At 41.2% G+C, this 12,419-nt stretch overlaps 1 pseudogene; it reads right to left on the reverse strand.

Annotated features, from left to right (window-relative positions):
- Positions 1-12,419, reverse strand: part of LOC149184819 (puromycin-sensitive aminopeptidase-like) — a 188,161-nt pseudogene that overhangs the window by 8,874 nt on the left and 166,868 nt on the right.

A 12,419-nucleotide genomic window follows, 5' to 3' on the forward strand; every position in this document is an offset into this window, starting at 1 on the left:
TATACAATTGGTTTTTCAGGTGCTATTTAATTTGTTTTCCTTGTTTGTGTTTGCAGATTCGCGAAAAGGATCTCATTTGGATCAAAAGAGCGAAGGCATCCACAAGCTTGCGTTGGACCAAAGGTAGGCCCTAAAAACACTTGTTTGCTATTGTTTATTGAAGCATATTTAGAGAAAGATAGTGTCTGTTTGGTTTGCTTGTCGTTAGGTCTTCTTTAGATTCTAGGAAGGTCTATCTTGTCCGCAAGATCGACTCATTCCGTGCGACAAAATGGCGACTCGGCTGGGGACTTGATTGTTTTCCTTGTCTATACTTTGACCTGAAAAACTGTATTTTCTGTTTCTGTTTTTGACTTGATGATTGTGGGATTGGGTGAATTTAGTTAATTTTGAGTTAGTTTTCATTTTTCATAGTTTTGGGAGAGGTATGCACCCTCTGAGTTAAGCACAGTACGTACCTGTACGCACTTTTGCTTTGTGCACAGAGCGTGGACGCACCTGTGTAAACAGGTTGCCTGCGTACCCTGTCAAAAATTTGAAAAATTTTAAATTTTTCTCTTTTTTATCAGTTTAGAATTTGTTTATAGGTTTTAGCCATTGCCTAGACCTGCTTGTTCCCTGTCAAAAACTTTCCTTGGTTTAATTTCATTAGCATTAGGGTTTTAGGTGGAATTCCTAGGAATTTTGCTTGTCGGGTTTGTTTTTCGTTTTTGGTTGTGTAGTGGCTCTGAGCTTAGAAGCCGTAGGGACCTCAGATTACCTTGGTGTCTACCAGTCTTCTTATGAGTCTAACCATTTATGAAATCTCCCCTTGTTGAGGAATCCGCTTTGAGTTTTCTCATTTCAAAATTTCGAAAAGCTTGTAGTTGAAAGTTTGGAATTTTCATTTTAAAAAAAGAAAACGAAAGATTGGTTGTTTCTTGACTAATTGTGATTCTGCATAAATTAGTCCTTAGCTCACATTTAGCTAAGTAAAACATCCTCAAAAAGACTTTTAGTAGGCTTTGACTTCAAGTAGCTTTTTATAGTTTGTAGCTCTCAAAGTTAGTCATTTTCATTAGTTTTGAGTGTTTTATTTACAAAATATAAAAAATAAAATCTCTTTTGGAAAATTTTGTTTTTGTAGTGATTGAGCGCTTTGAAAAGAAAAGCGAAAATTGTGTGAAATAGCTAGTTGTCTCGTTTTGAGTGCTTTGGAAAGGAAAAGTTCTTCTTTTAATTTGTTTAATTGAGAAAGATTTGTGTTTACAAAGTATTTGCATTCTCAAACTCTTTCTTAGTTTAGAAGTTCATCGAAGAGAAAAGATTGTTTAAATCATCTTAGGTGCATCTTTTTAGTGATTTTGAGTCGAGTCTTTACACCACGAGTTTCATCTCCGCCACCTCTTGACTTAAACAACAACCACTAAAATTAACGCTTAAAGTAAAATTCGCCTAGTAACATTTTATTTCTAGGGCTCTGATACACCAACTTAGCTTAGGCTAGTGTCTTGGAGTAGGAGAGTAATTAACTCTCCAAGACAGTAAAAACAAACAAGTAGCTGTATCTTGTGGTAGGAAGAAATCCAATTGTTGCATTTATGCTCTGGGAAAGCTCCTCTTAAAGGAGAAGCACGAGATCGTGTCTGAACCAGTGTGGGAATCAATCCTTCCTCATTGGGAACGACGCCAGATATTCACGTATTAAAAATGGTAAACCTCGAATTAACCATTGTCGAGGAGCCTGGGGTCACTTGTTGGTAAACCTTGGATTATGTCAAGGAGCCTTCAAGGGGATTGAGCTTGCTACTCTGCGCTTGCGTGCGTATCAGATCGTAGACTGTTCCCCCAAGTGTATTTGTCTCAGTTGGTAACCTTAGTGGCCATATTCTTTAGGATTCTTCCCAAGGTGACAGTGGTGGGAAGATCCCACTGTACCTAGAGCAGACATCGGCTAGACTCACTTGGATTTTTTGGGGGTTTCACTTCATTCGAGATGGTTAAGTGGAGGAACTTGGTCCAGTCTATTCATTAAGCAGGTTGCCGGGGTAACTGTTCCAACTGCCATTTCTGTACTGAATTCTGCGACGTTGGATTTCATCACCAACTAGTGTTTTCGGTCCGGGAAGTTACTGTTTGTGTGTGTTTGATCTCTAGATTCTTTAGGCGTGTGATTCAAATTTGTTTGGTTCTTTAGAGGCTTTAGGTGTTTTTTCATTGAGATTTTACTTTGTTTGCGTGTGAAGTAGTTAAAACTTTTTAACTGTGGCTGAATTACCAAGACAGTCCCGTAGACTTCGGGGCTAGTCTCCTGAGTTTGTAACCGTGGCTGATTTATTGAGGAAGTCCCGTAGACTTCGGGGCAAACCTCCTGAAGAAGTCCCGAGCCATCTTGAAGGCTTGAAAGTCCTCGTAACTCCTAGTGGCAGTAAATTTGGGTCACCTGAAGAAGGAGAGTCTTCGTTGGTTGTACATCATGATTACCAAACTCTAGTAACAGGTTATAATCCTGAATCTATTTCGGTTTCCGAACTTACTGGTAGCTTTTCATCTACTAGTGATATAGGTGAAGAACCTGAGATATCTGAACCTGTTACTCCAACATCGGGGTTTGTCTCTCCAACTTCTAGTGGTCCTAATTCACCTAGGGTAGAAAGAGTAATCACCGAAAATCTTCCTTCTGGTTTGATAGCTATTGAAGAACTTGCTCCAGAAGAAGAAGTAGGCATCCCTATCCCTGAAAATCAACCTGTTATTGATCTAAGGGAGCGTGAATCAATTTTTTACAGTCCACCTAGAAGTACTACTTGGTATCTTTCTTTGACTAATTATTTGCAAAACCCAGCGTTAAGTTTTTCACCACCTCGTGCTCCTTATCATCCTAGAGGTTTTTATACTCCCGTAAATATGTCAAGTCAGTCGTCCATGTTTACTCAATTGCCTGAATCTTTTTTGTACGGCAGTCCTTCTGTTCCCTCTGGGTATCAGTCACTTTTTGGTACTTTTTCGGGAGCATCTCCTCAACCTATTGAACAAGGGTTATTCACTGGAAGCAATGGTGCAAAGTCGTTGAGCGTAGAAGACATTCTTACGATGTCAGGTTCTATTCCCAATTCTCAACCCCAAGGTGGCCTGTTACCGCCTGGGGGGCAGCCTCAATTAACACCTGGGGGGCAACCTCAAGGTACACAATTTGCATCTGGGGGGCAACCTCAAGGACAATATGTACCTATGGTACAATATGTTCCTCAAGGTCAACCCCAGACTCAATATGTACCCCAAGGTCAACCCCAGTATCAATTTATACCTCAAGGTCAACCCCAGTATCAGTACGTGCCTCAGGGGTATCTACCCCAAGGTCAGTACTCGAACCAAGCTTTCCAACCACCCCAAGGTCAATCTTATGTTCAAGGAACGGGAAATGTACCTTTCAATTATCAATCCTACCCTCAACTTGGTTATGGTCCTCAATATTCTCAACCTGTTATGGGTCAGTACCCCGGAATGAACATAGTGTGGGATCCATCGCAAACTCAATAGGTGTTGCAGCCAAGTGTACAGTTGTCATCTCAAACTGGACAACCCTTAGTTTCTAGTTCACTCCAGCAACCAGTCCAGTCTAACATTCAAACTTCTGTACCTTCGGTAGTTTCTCAGTCTGGGCCTACTGCGCCTCGTACTCCATCTCAAACGACTGCTGCAACTGCCGCAACATCTGTTCAATATACCCCACCTACTTCTGGAGTATCGACAGCTCTGGTTTCTACTGTTCCTGTATCTACTCCTCATACATCTTTACCACTGTCTAGATCCACGATTCAAACTATGGTTCAGATGCCTGTAGGACAACCTGGTTTAAGTACAGTTGTTACAAGTCAACCTCAATTCACCTATCAACCATACCAGGGACAGTACCAATTCGGTCCTGCTGTCTAGCAGCTAGTTTATCAGTATCAACCGTATCCTGGGTACACTTATCAACAACCTCAACAACCCCAGTACGGTCCGGTTAATCTTGGTTTTCCGGGAGGATACAATATCCCGAACGTGATTCCTATTCCTAGTTATCCCGGATATCCTCCTCCTGGGGCTGGTCTCATGACCCAGAGTTTTAGGGATCCTAATCGGCAGTTACCATTTATCACAACTTTGGACTTACCTGATTTGTCGCGCCTAACGAACGATCTGATTAATTATCTTTTGTTTTGGCTGCCAATGCCGAATAAGTTGCCCAGTGACATTCCCAAGTTCGAAGGTAAATCTGGAGAGGACCCATCGAACCATGTGATGACTTACCACCTCTGGTGTGCGTCTAACTCCATCACAGATGATTCGATCCGTCTTAGACTTTTCCAGCGCACTCTAATTGGTCTCGCGGCCAAGTGGTACATTGAGTTACCGCGAGGCACTTTTTATAATTTTAGTCAGTTAGCTACCTTGTTTTTAACTCATTTTCAGTTGCCAGTCAGATATGACAATGGCACGGAATTGTTAACTTCGCTAAAACAATCGACATCCACGTACATTTCAGATCATATTCATGAGTGGAGACGTCGACAACATTGATTGAAGGTATTTATTCCGGATCAAATCTTGGCTGAGTGGTTTGTAAAATATTTGTTGCCAAGGATCACTGAAGATGTTGCTAAAGCCAGAGTTGTTACTGAGGAGCAAGTGATTGCTCAAGAACAGTACCTTGACTTGGTCTATACTCAGTCAGGTACGTTACACGAAAAGATCCCTGATCTTCCCAAGTCTAATCAAATCACTGCAGCTCCTTCGGGATCTCATGCCGCTGACGGTATGATTGGTACGGTTAACACTAAAAGTAAGAAGAAGTCTTCCAAGAATTCTTCTCCTATCATAACCTTGCCTGATTCCCCGACAGGAGATTCTTCTGCAGAGTTTTGTGCCGATATTCACGTTGTAGAGTCATCTACAGCTAAATCAAAATCCGGTGGGAAGAATAAAGGAAAGAAGAAGAATAAAACGGACAAAAGTTCAAAAGAGAAATCTGAAAAGGCGGAATCCAATGATGAAAAGCGCAAACCTCGTTATCCATGTCTCATTTGTGAAGAAGAACATTTTACAAGAGACTGCCCTCATCGAGGAGAGGTTGTGAAGATCGTCAAAGGTTCCCAAACTCCTGTTGTTTTAAAGGATCCATTTCCAAGTCAAGACAGCAAGATGATAGGTTCTTCCTCGAGTGCCAATGAAGAACCCATATTGATGATGTCCCATGTAAGGATTGCGACTCGATCGCAAGATTATGGCAGTAAAAGTCCTATTGATGGTAAAGAAGCAGAATCTTCTCATTCTAATCCATCAACCTCAGCTCCCGGTTCTGATCCACTACAGATCGAGAGACCTAATCCAGACTTAGTAATCAAACCGCCCGCCAAGGGCATACTTCGAAAGTCAGCTTTCAATCCACATGCGAGAGCGGCTCAGAATTATAACATTGTTGAGGATTTAGCTGTTTCACCCTCAGCAATGTCAGCTTTGGAAGTGCTGCAATCATGACCAGCACAACGTAAATTACTTTTGTTGGCTATAGGAGCTGTTGATGTTCAGGACCTGAACCTAATAATCTTTGATCTAGAAAATAGTACACCGCGTTTGCCTCATCAAATGGCTTTCCAGATCCCAATGATAGTAAAAACAGGCCTATTCATCGGACTGTAGTTGATGAAGGAGATTCAACGTGTATTATGTCGATACAGTGTTGGAGATTGCTTGGTTCTCCTTCACTAAATCAATCCCCGACAATTCTTAAGGCCTTTGATGGCCGTGGGTTTCATCCTTTTGGCATTCTACAGGATTTGCCTATAGGGGTTGAAGGAAAAACCGTTAGTCTAGATGTGGAGGTGGTTGATGCCCCTCTATACTACAAACTTCTCTTGGGTCGAAGTTGGTCTTACGCTATGACAGCGGTCGTTTCATCGGTCTTTAGAGTAATAAAGTTTCCACATAATGGAAAGATCGTAACAATAGACCAGCTGGCTTACTTTTCATCCGACCCAGCCTCTTCGGAGAGTATTCAGCATGTCGGTAAATCGACTATCCCATATAATGATGTTGGAGTAGGATTAGTTAAAGATGCGGGTTAACTGGGAACTTTTCCTTTTCCTCCAATGAACGCATCATCTTCATTTGCAACCATTCATATGATTACATCAGACACCATTTCTTATGACGATCCTTGGATTGTTCCTTCTGAATCTGAATAGACTCATTTGGTAATTCCATGCCTTTGAGTCCATATGAAATTGCTTATGAAGCCGTGCAGTCTTTTTCCGACCCGTGTTCAACCAAAAATGACTTAATGAATGTGGTCCGTGAAGAATCACTTTTCACATCAACCTCGGATTTAACTACGTTTTCTGAACTTGTTCACTCTGATGAGAAAATTCGTGAAATCCTATGTGTAGATGATTTACCATGGGAAGATCTCCATCACAGATCTTCGTTTTTACCTGAGGATGATCATTTTGAAAATGATTTCTCATCAATCTTTACGACTGAATATGTCAAGGAACCTCAGAATCCAATGAAACATCCCGATTCGGAGTTAAATTTGGGAAACATCTCTCGAACCATCCCCATTGACATTTCGGTTAAGCTCGGAATTGTTGAGAACATTCATATGGGTGCCTCGTGTACAGATGACGAAATTCAATTATATAAGGCCCTATTTCAAGAATTCCGCGACGTGTTTTCCTGGTCCTATGAGGAAATGCTAGGAATTGATCCCGCAATTGTTCTTCATGGGATCAAGACTTACCTGGACACTAAACCCGTCCGACAACCTTTGCGTCAGATTCACCCACGAAAAGCTGCTGTAATTAAAGCAGAAGTTGAGAAACTGTTGAAAGCAGGTTTCATTTATCCTATCCCGTTAACGGATTGGCTATTGAATATTGTTCCGGTTAACAAAAAACAGGGGACAATAAGAATATGCATCGACTATAGGGATATTAATCGAGCCTGTCCAAAGGACAACTACCCAACTCCCTATATCGATCAAATCATTGATGGTTGTGCCAGCAGCGAAATATTTTCCTTTATGGACGGTTTTTCTGGATACAATCAAATCAATATTCTACCTGCCGATCAACCAAAAACGGCTTTCATTTGTCCATGGGGTACATTTGCTTATTGCAAATTACCTTTTGGGCTTAAGAATGCCGGAGCAACTTTTCAGAGGGCGATGTCTTATGCGTTTCATGACATCAAGCACATTGTGCAACCCTACCTCGATGACTTGCCAGCTCATTCATTACATCGAGCCGATCACCTCGTCCATTTACGAGCAATCTTTATGAGGTGTAGGCATTATCGTATTCGGTTGAACCCACACAAATGTATCTTCTGTATAGAAACGGTTCGATTGCTGGGATTTGTAGTTTCGAAAGTCAGCATTCGCGTTGATCCCTCGAAGGTCGAAGTTATTATCAATTTGCCTCCTCCTTCGAGTCTTTTCCAACTCCAAAGTTTGCAGGCGAAAGAAAACTTTTTACGACGATTCATTCCTAACTACGCCGAGGTTACAAAGGGTTTTACACGATTGTTGAAACAAAATACTCAATTTTCTTGGGATGAGATAGCTCAAAAATATTTTGATGCACTCAAACACGCGTTGACCCATCCACCGTTGTTGCATCCTCCCAACTACAACCAGGATTACTTCTTGTATCTCGCCGCCTCCCATTCCACCATTGGAATGGTCTTAGTTCAGGAAGATGAATTTGGAATAGAACATGTGATATATTACCTTAGTCGAACATTAAATCCAACTGAGCTAAAATACTCACATGTGGAGAAATTGGCATTGGCAGCCGTTCAAGCTGTCCAACGTTTTCATCACTACATTTTACTACGTAAAACTACGGTAATTTTAGATTGCAACCCTATGATCTACATTTTGACCAAACAATTGCTAGGGGGAAAGTACTCTAAATGGATCGTTATCCTGCAGGAGTTCGACTTGGAGTTTGAGAAATCTAAGTCTAAGAAATCTTTAGTTTTTGCAGAATTAATGTGTGACTTCCCGCGTGCTGACACGGAAACTGTGGCAGAGGAGCCCATTGCGGATGAATCTTTGTTTCTATTCAGCACTTTAGATCCATGGTATGGGGGTATCATCACCTATCTCCAGACCCAATCCTTTCGGCCAGAAATTTCAAGGTCGGAACGTCGAAAAATTCGGTTCCAGTCCCAACAATTCAAAATTATTGGAGATACTCTTTATCGCCGTGGGGCGGACTCTATTTTTCGGCGTTGCTTAACTCACGAAGAGGCTGAGAGGGTTCTAAATGACTGTCACTCTGGAGCATGTGGCGGTCATATGTCTAGGTATGCCACAGCCCAAAAGATATTGCGCGCTGGCTATTTCTGGCCGTCTTTGTTTAAAGATTGTAATACGGCGGTCCGAAAATGCCACAACTGCCAGATTTTTGATCGTAAGATGCGAGCTCCACCTGCTCCTCTCCACCCTATAATTTCCGTTGGTCCTTTTTCCAAATGGGGTATCGATTTTATTACATGTAACCCTCACTCGGCTGGGGGGCATGCCTATATCATCCTTGCGGTAGATTATTTTACTAAGTGGGCCGAGGCGATACCTACATTCAAGGAAGACAACATGACAGCTGCAATTTTTGTGTTCAATCATATAATTGCTAGGTTTGGTGTCCCACAAGCGATAATCACTGATCATGGGCGTCATTTTCGAAATGTTATGATGACTAAACTTACAGGCCAGCTTGGTTTACGTCACGATAGTTCAACTCCTTATTATCCACAAGCAAATGGTCTGGTTGAGTCCATCAACAAAGTTTTAGTTATCATGATCTGACGAATCATTAGGATTCATTGGTCAAATTGGCACAACATGCTATTTTCAGCGCTTTGGGCGTACCGAACTTCAGTAAAAACATCGACAGGGTTCACTCCTTTCCAACTAGTCTATTGTTTGGAAGTCGTGTTACCCATTGAGTGCGAAATCCCGTCACTGCAAATGGCCATCGAGTTACTTCCAGCTACTTCCTAAGAGGAAAAGGATTTGTTATACTTAGCTCAATTAGATGAGAATCGACGTGATGCTGCATTGGTGATCGAGACTCATGCAAAACGTATGAAAGCTCAGTATGATCGGAATGTGACCCCTCGAAATTTTTTGCAAGGAGACCTAGTGTTATTGTATGATCAAGCTAATGATAAATTAGGCGCTGGGAAATTTGTTCCTAAGTGGCATGGTCCCTATATTGTTAAGCGAAAGCTAGCAAAAGGGGCCTATGAATTGGTAGACTTTGATGGGGACTCTTTGGGTAAACCCAGAAATGGCCTTTACTTGAAGAGGTACTATGCTTAAAATAATGGGGTATGGAGATTTTTAGTTAGGATAGTTTTTCTTTCTAGCTAGTGTGTTTTAGTTTAAAAACAAAAGTTTGCTTAGCTTAGAGAGTGTTTTTCCGTCATTTTTCCTACTTATCTTGGTTTTTACTCTTTATATTGCAGATGTCGATGTCTCTCCAAACATACATTGGATTTGCTGATGGTGCTTGTCGTAATACACGAAACATCTCTTCCGCATCTTGGGTTATTTATTCGCCCTCTGACGAGTTAGTTTCTATGCATGGGGTAAGCCTCGGTCAAACAACAAACAACATTGCAGAGTACAGTGTAGTGATTGAGTTATTGTCTGAATCTATTTCATTTGGGATTCGGAGTTTGATAGTGAGGTTAGATTCTGAACTCGTTGTGTTACAGCTTAATAGAGTGTATGCCATTAGAAATCCAGTGTTATTAAGATTATTTTTTAGAGTTCATCTCTTGGAATGTGAGTTTGATTATATCGAATATCAGCATATTCCAAGGTCTTTAAATACATTAGCAGATGCAATTTCTTCTTGAATGTTAAATAGACATTTGCAACAATCATACATGTAAATTTAAAACCATTCCATAATATGATTTACAAGGTAAGCCGGTAATAGTGATATATATATGGGAGTGTGTCAAAAAATACATCGTCTTCGATCATAGGTTGAAAAACACCTTATGATCGGCAAAAAAGATAAGTACAAAAAACAAAAATGTCACATGTGCCCACAAAAGGCGATCATCCTATCACTGGTGATGATATCTATAAGAAACCACTGCCCGGGCCACCTTGCAAAGGAACCTCCTAAAAGGTCCCAGGACTCCAATCACATAGCGCTGAAGTCGACGAGGAATGTCGTCTATAGCGGTCTCAGGAATATCCCCTGTAAAGTGCTCAAGATGACTCTCCAACTCGGCCAAAACCTCTGTTGATTCGTCCTGTGGGGCTGGCGCGGGTGCAACTGGTTGCCTCCTCTCGAAAGGCCAGAGAGCGGCTGGTCACTGTGGACCCACATCTGCATTTGAAATTTTTACTATCAGTTTTGAGATGATGGAAAAATAAAAAAAATTTAAATAGGAAAAGTTGAAAAGGATTTTACCTGACTCGTCCCACTGCTCTCCTGGTGGAAGAGCCATTGTTATAGACATTTTTGTGCCTTACAGCTATAAGCATGAAATGTCCATAATCCAAGGGATCCAAAGTCCCTAAAGATGTTGTTACAGCTCCTAAAGGAACAAGGTCAACCAATGACAGCTTCTCCCAGAAGTTCTCCACCAAAAACCACTCAGAAACAGTCAATTCAGGATCAATTCAGATGCTCTACTAGCTGCCTGCGTTGCAAAGCACCCAAATGCACTGGCTAGGTGCATTGCAACGCACCTGGATACACTACCAGGGTGCGCTGAGCGGGAAATGACAAATGGAAAGCTCATTCAACGAGGTGGAAAGACCATGGAAGCTTCCAGAATCTTCTCCAGTGACACTTGCCTTAATGAATTCGACTAGTGATGAGTAAGAGGCTCTTAATCTCCAAGTGGAAGCAAGAACTGACAGAGAGAAGCCACAAGTCAAAACATAAGCTAACTCATCCTCTCTGCTTACATCTATATATGGATCCCTCATCCCAGAGATCCAGAGGCTAGAATTTTGTACTTTGCATATAATTGCTGTTGGTTTGAGATTGAGATTAGTACATTGGGTGATTTATGCTTTGTTGGAGGAGAGGAAGGGATTCCTTTGCTGGGAGGTAGATGCTGGATCGGAACTCACTTGATTGTATCTCCTCTTGGACTTTCTTATTCTATCAATAAACTATTTGAGTTTCTCCTACATGCTGTGTACCAATGATGTTTTGTTATGCTTACATGTTTAACTTAATCTGATCTTGAGCTTTTTATGAATGTATGTCTATATCTTCGTGTAGTTTCTCTCTCTTGTGATCTTGCAAGAATTCGGTGAAGCTGGGCCAGTGAAGGAGCAAGGAGCTGGAAGCCACTGAAGAGAGGAGCGATTGGATCAACAAACTAGTGGAAGACACAGGTTAGTTACATCCTTCCTCCTCATTTACATTTCATAAAGAAGAAATACTCAATTAGTTTTCCTTGTTTGTTGCTAAGGCACTATCACACCTTAGAGTGGGATAGGGGCATTCCGAATGGATACTTTTCCCAACAACAAATTGGTGACTCCACTGGGGAACGTATCTTGTTAGTTTATTTGTGTTTCTATTGTTGTTCTTCTCATAAACTCAGGAGTGCTGAATCGAAATGCATTTGCCATTTACAAATGCAAAGTAGAGATCTGCCACTCTAGTCCACTCACTGGGCCTGTTTTTATGATCTGAACAGCTGATCCACAAGTGCTCTAACAGCCCTTTGTGATAGATCTTAGTCCTCCTTTAAATCATCCTCCTAATTGTACCTAATTGATAGCTTTTATCCGGCCAAAAACTGTAGATTAAACTGCAAACCGTGACCCAGAACCTAGAGACAATTCTCATTTCTGCTTCAACGCAGGCTCTGTGAAGAGGTTCTGCATTTCAACGCAGGTCCCGAGAGGGCTACCTGCGCTGAAGTTCAGTTTCTCTGTGTTGGGGGTGCACTGATCAGCCCTTGCCTTGTGCAGCTGTGGTTCCCTGCTCCCTTTTGCTCAGTTTTGTCTGTATTTTTGCAGCCTGTTATCAGTGTGTGTACCTATCTGAAACCCCTTTTCTTTGCCTCAATTCTGCCTCAGTTGTATAAAGAAACTTTATTTGTTCTTTGTGTATTTGTTACATCATTTGTAGTTTCCCATTACAAAAGTAAACTAGTCATACTGTCGCCCTTAGATCTAGACCTATCGTAAGTGTCGTTTTGATCTTAGGAGTAAGTTTGTTTGCTGTTGACAGTTGATTGCACTTTTACTTTTGTCTTTTGGTTTGAATTTATGCATTTCTAGTGTCAAAACAAGTGTTTACTTCAAAATCATAAAGTGTCGTAATCGTCTTTTTGTTTTCAAAAAGAAACTTGTTTATGTTTTCACTTGAAATCGAATTCAAATTTGTACAACAACTTTC

This window comes from Pinus tabuliformis, chromosome 3_2 (assembly GCF_031772625.1).
Source record: "Pinus tabuliformis cultivar Carrire ecotype Pingquan chromosome 3_2, CPIR1, whole genome shotgun sequence".
Classification (NCBI taxonomy): domain Eukaryota; kingdom Viridiplantae; phylum Streptophyta; class Pinopsida; order Pinales; family Pinaceae; genus Pinus; species Pinus tabuliformis.